General features: G+C 33.7%; 1 long non-coding RNA gene across 1 annotated transcript; it reads left to right on the forward strand.

Annotated features, from left to right (window-relative positions):
- Nucleotides 1–2,091: 2,091 nt before the first annotated feature.
- Nucleotides 2,092–5,769, forward strand: LOC116405914. Its single transcript, XR_004218997.1, has 2 exons — nucleotides 2,092–2,446; nucleotides 5,257–5,769. It is a non-coding gene; the product is annotated as an uncharacterized LOC116405914 (long non-coding RNA).
- The last annotated feature ends 251 nt before the right edge of the window (nucleotides 5,770–6,020 follow it).

Genomic DNA, 6,020 nt, shown 5'->3' on the forward strand with positions numbered 1-6,020 from the left:
AGTGGTGCAGTTGCAAATTCAAGAGAACCTAGAAGTCATAAAAGAGGAAAGCATATTGAACGCAAGTACCATCTTATCAGGGAAATTGTACATCGTGGTGACGTTGTAGTAACCTAGATTTCTTCTCAGCAAAACATTGCTGATCCTTTTACAAAAGCCCTCACGGCTAAAGTGTTTGAGGGTCACCTACACAGTTTAGGTCTACGATGTTTGTAAACTAGGACAAGTGGGAGACTTATTGGCCATGTGCTCTAGTTTCATATATATTCTCTCATACCACATCTCTCATACCACTAGGAATTTTAGTCCAAGTGGAGTTTGTTGGAATTTTTTGTCATAAAACTCGTAGTTTGTAAATCATATTCTGTTCAATAAAGTTGTTATTGAGAAATTAAATATTATAATCTTTTAAACCGAGTTAATCAACATTCGTTAACTAACGGTCATTCCACTAAAGTCCCGTAGTTGCACTCCCTAAGAATTGGATAGCATTGAGTACTAGTGGTGGTCTCGGTTAGAATTGGTAAGAAGATATCAACCTTTTGTAAACTCTATGGTTACATGTTAATTGTGGCAATTAGGGTAGAAATTCGATTCTTTTTCCGCCGTGCATGACTTAGTTCTATCACTTAGGAGGGGGGTAGCAATTTGACTGAGTAGGGGTAGCAATTTCACAGTGAAAACTCATAGTGAAAGTTTGAAACGTGCAAGATAGGTGAGAAATGCTGCGGGATGGTTGCAAGATGCGTGCAAGATAAAATTAAAGGGCCTAATAAAGTTAATAAACATGCACATAAGTAATTGAGCTAGTATATAGGCTTGAAGTAATTCAAATTGGGATAATTTAGAAACTACACTTGTAATATTTGCCCAAACTTGTACTTCAAATTGGGATAAACTACACTCAAAACTTGACAAAATGAACCAATAAAACTATTTAAAAATGAGAAAATATCAACCGATAGAGCAATCCCATGTGTGAGCATTTGATAGAGGGTCCTCTTTGTCACCTATTTCCTAATCTTTGGTGCTAATCTCCTCTTCGTTAGCATTATAAGTCCACTCCAAACATCAACAAATTCTCATTCAAGCTCTGAAGCTTCATTTTTACATCAATTTCTTAGAGACAACCCTTCAAACTCACTCTTCTTTGGCTCTTTCTATCACTTAAATCAAATACAAAAATGAGAGTTCATCTGCCTTTGCTTCTCCTCAATGCCAAGCAAATATTCAGAATGCGATCTGTTTCAATAAGATGTCATTCCATGTAGAATAATATTGTATATTGATTTTCTGTATAAATATTAAAGCAATACAAATAAACAACAAAATCATACAAAATTAGCTCAAGCTCCACGATGAATTAGTGTTCTTCTCTTTTCTGTGCCCGTGTCTAAACTAACCTCTCATAAGTTGTCACATTTTCACCGAATCTCTTCTCGCACATTGCACCATAACCCCAATGAAAAAATATAGAATACCGGTCCAAATGCAACCCAAAATGAAAATTTTTCCTAACCATTTGCCACACTCACAATCCCAATCTTCTTCAAACATGATGAAAGAAAGAAAAATTGAGGAAGTACTAACCGAAATCGCTGGAAATGAGGAAAATAAATCGCTTGAACGGAGAAGAAATCGTCCGACGATTGTCGAAAAACTGAAACTTAAATAAATTAAGAATGAAAAATTTGATTATAAAACCTAAACAAATTAAGAACGGAAAATGTTATAAAAAGTGAGTTTTGTTGTAGTGATGGGTGCTTGACCAATCGACAGTGATGAAGAAGACAACGACGACTGAGAAAAGAGAAGAGTTGAAGTCGGCTGCATTTTGTCTTAGTAGAGGAGAAAGTGAGGGAGAAGAAGAAAGCTGAAAGTGAGGGAGAAGGAGAAAGGAGAATAAAAGCAAAAAGTTGATTTTAAGGGTTTTTTTAATTGAAAGACAATATAGACTTTTTATAGCTTATTTGTCCTAAACCCTATCATTTTTTAAAAACTCATCTCAAATCTTTTTATACCCTTCCAATTAATACAATCTTTGATAATTTCCCATGTTTCATGGTTCAAGTTGGATTGAGTTGGTCATATTACCGAACCAAACCAAATTGAAGTGGGTCGAGGTTCGATGCAAGTGTAAAAGTTAGTTTAAAGTTAAAATTAAACCCTTGCCATTATCTTCGTTCGTATTCGTCCGCCATTCTCCCTTCACCATTCTCCATTCGTCGTGGGTCTTTTACGGCGTTCTGTGCAAAAATATCACCCACCAAAACCGTCGTTCTCTGCCATTTGTCGGTCTTCTCCGGCGTGGGTCTCCATCAGCCTCCGACGTAGGTCTGGCTTCCGTCTTCCGTCTTCCGTCTTCTGTTCACGTGGGTGTTCGTAGTATCTTCCGTCTTCTTGGGTTCTTCGTCTCTCATTCTCCATCAGTCTCTTCTCCTTTGAGGTATTTGACGATTTTATGTTTACTTTACTTACGATTATGTGGACGACAGTGTCTGGTCTGTAGTCTATGATATATTTAGATTTTCGTTGATTTTGGTGACTATTAATTGAGAATGCATCTGTTTTTTGGATGATGGTTTGTTCGAGTTGTGTTGGCTTGTGATCAGATTGCGTTCACTCGGTATCCTAATTTGTGTGTGTGTGTGTTATTAGTGTTTCCCCCTTTTTGCTTTGTTGATTCTTCTCCTTTTCTTTGTATTCGTTGTATTTTCTTTGTTGATACTCACACAGAGTTAAGTGGTTTGGAAAGAAGAAGCCTACGTTACGTCCATTGTGAAATTAGTTTAGTTATTTTCGACAGAAATTAACAATCTCTGTATTCACAAAGTAGTATGTTTTGTGTATAGATTAATAGAAGTATGTGTTTGTGTATATATTTCTTGACTGTCTTGGTGGATATGTACGTAAGAAGTTGCTATTAAGGTTGCTATTGAATGCGGTTAGAGACCACACATAGATTTGTAGTTCTGTTGAGGTTAAACTGATTTCAAAAGGTGTTTGGTGATCTGTGTGTAGAGAAGAAAAGTGGAAGGATTTAGCTTTTAAAAAGCAAAAAGGACTTTATACATCTAATATATGTACATAAATTGATTTCCTTTCTTCCATGGACAAACTGAAATCCCATATAAGCCTCTTTCACTAACATCCATAAATGTCACAATGGAAACTTACAGATGTTTTGTGTTTGTCATTTTACATCCTTCCACTTTTTGCTTTCTGTATAAAATCTCCAATTTCTAAGTATTCCTTTTACCACCTTATTGCTTTCGTTCAATTTCTTCTCCACACACAGATCACCAAACACCTTTTTAAATAGATTCTAACTTTGTCACCTTTTAAGAAGTTCAACCCATTGATATAACAAGTGTTTGATAGCTGATTTGTTTTTGCTTTAATTTTCTTTTAGATTTGTTAGATTTGAACTTCAATTTCCTTTTTTTTTTAATGATATGATACTTATTGTTCAAGTTTGGTAAATTATCTCATAAGTGATAAGTCAATGATTGTTACCTAATCAATTACTAACAAGTTATGATATGTTTTACTTATTGTTTTCTTCGATGATTATTAGTTAAAAATTATGTGTTTTTTGTTTTTTTGTTTAATGATTATTATGATGACTTCATTCTCTATCGACGAAACTTCAAAACAAAGTTGTTCTAGTCCAGTGTTAGGAAAAAGAAAACCTGTTAAACCACCACCATCAGATGAAAACATTTTATAAAAGTAGAAGGATGTGATCCTAAATATCCTAGGGTTACTGGTAAACATTGTGGGACTTTATATGCTTGTTATTCCAAAAGAAATGGTTCAACTAATTTAAAAAGACATTTAGAGAAATGTAAGAAGATTGGAAGATAATGTTGAAGAGAGGGAGATTCTGAAAGTAATAATGGCTACATTCTTCACTCAAGAAAATTATAGAACAATGCTTGCTAGTATGGTTATCTTGGATGAATTGTCATTTAAATTTGTAGAAAGTGAAGGATTTTATCAATTTTGTCGAGCATTAAATCCAAAGGTTGTGATTCCATCAAGAGTATTTGTTTCAAATGATTGTTTTCAGATGTATATGAAGGGAAAAAAAAGTTAAAAGTGTATTAACTTGAAGTGGGCAAAGAGTTTGTTTAACAACGGATATGTGGACTTCTGTGCAAAATATTAATTATATGGTCATAACGGCTCATTTCATTGATGATGATTGGAACCTTCACAAAAGAATTTTGAACTTTTGTCAAATAGCTAATCATAAACGAGATACAATAGGGAGAGCCATTGAAAATTGCTTAGAAGGTTGGGGTATTGATAGACTCTTTGCTATAACAGTTGATAATGCAAATTCAAATGATGTAGCCTTTGCATACTTGGTTAAAAAGTTTAGAGGCAAAAATGGGTTGGTGTTGGAAGGTCAATTTATTCATGTTAGATGTTGTGCCCATATTCTTAATTTTATTGTTAGTGATGCCTTAAAAGATTTTCATGGGTCTGTCATTCGAGAAATGTTGTGAAGTATGTTAGGTCATCTCCTGCTGAACTGCAAATGTTTAAAGATTTTGCTAAAGAAGATAAAATGTCAACAAAAAATTGTCTTACGATGGATGTTCCAACACGATGGAATTCTACTTTTACTATGTTGGATGGAGTAATTAAGTGTTAAAAGACGTTTGAAAGATTAGAGGAGCACGACCCTAGTTATTTGCCAAAGGATGATATTTCTACCGTTGAAGATTGAGATAATGCAAAAGTGTTTGTAAAGTTCCTAAAAACTTTTTCAGAGGTAACAATGAAGTTTTTTGCATCTATGTTTGTGACTTCAAAATATATTTTTTCAAGCACTTTGTTTGAGTCAACTTTAGCCGAGACGAGTGTTAGATTCTTTTCGAAGTTCATTAACTCCTCAAATTGTGGATGACATGATTGAAGAAATTGACGAAGATAGTATTCTTTTGAAGTAAACATTTAAAATTTAAAATTGTCTCCTTAAGCTAACGGTTTGTCATTTTGATCTAGAATTCATAAACATAGGAAAGGAGATATGGAATTTGCATTTGAGAATCTGAATCATGACTCTATGGTTTAAATCCCTACTCTCAAATCTTTATTCACATCTTTTGTTTTAAATTGTTAACTTGTTAAATATTGAATCTTGTTTTTTAGAATCATGAAGCACAATGATGGATAAACTTTATACTCCCTAGTCCTCATCATAGTAAGTTCTTTTGCTTTAACTTATAAATTATTCTTTTCTAGGTAGTTCACTGAATTAGTAAACTCCTTCTCTATGCAACAAGGGAGAGGTGGAAAGCAACTTGGCTAGATTTGTGTAATAAACTAATAGGTGAAAAGTTAAATGTTGGAGACCCACATTGTTCTTTCATTCAAGCATTGTTGATAGCTCAAGCTTTTGATCCATCCAAGCTTGTAAATTATAACATACTGCACCAATTGCACTATTATGGTGATTGTGATGAATGTGTATGAGAGTCAAATTTATTAAAATTAGTTATCTTGCAATCACCATTGAAAAGAAAGAAGAAATACACAAAAAGAAGATTCGACCCGACCCGATCCATTTTGACCCGACCCAAATTCAGGTCAGGTTGGATCATAACAGTAAGAAATCCATGCATTTCAAGTCGGGTCGGGTTGGAAGAAAAACTGACCCGACCCAGCCCAATTATATCCCTAGTGTAACATATATAAATGATCAATGCTTGTGTTATTGGTGTTTCTAAATTTGTGATTTCGATATTTTCTTCTTTAGTTTCTTCACCTATCTGTTAGTAAATAAAGTAAGAATGTTAAAAAATATCATATAGATGTTTAGGATTGTGCATCTTATATATAAATATATAGAGCACTATATCTAACTATCACATGTAGACATATTTATTGTTTGTAAAAGAATTAAACCTGCTTTCTAAATCCCCTAGTTGTGTTTTTGGTATTTCTAAATCTATAGTTCCTATTGTTTCCAAATCACTTGTGTTTCAAGGATCAATAGAAAAAGAAAA

The sequence above is a fragment of the Cucumis sativus genome, unplaced genomic scaffold (genome assembly GCF_000004075.3).
Source record: "Cucumis sativus cultivar 9930 unplaced genomic scaffold, Cucumber_9930_V3 scaffold46, whole genome shotgun sequence".
NCBI lineage: Eukaryota > Viridiplantae > Streptophyta > Magnoliopsida > Cucurbitales > Cucurbitaceae > Cucumis > Cucumis sativus.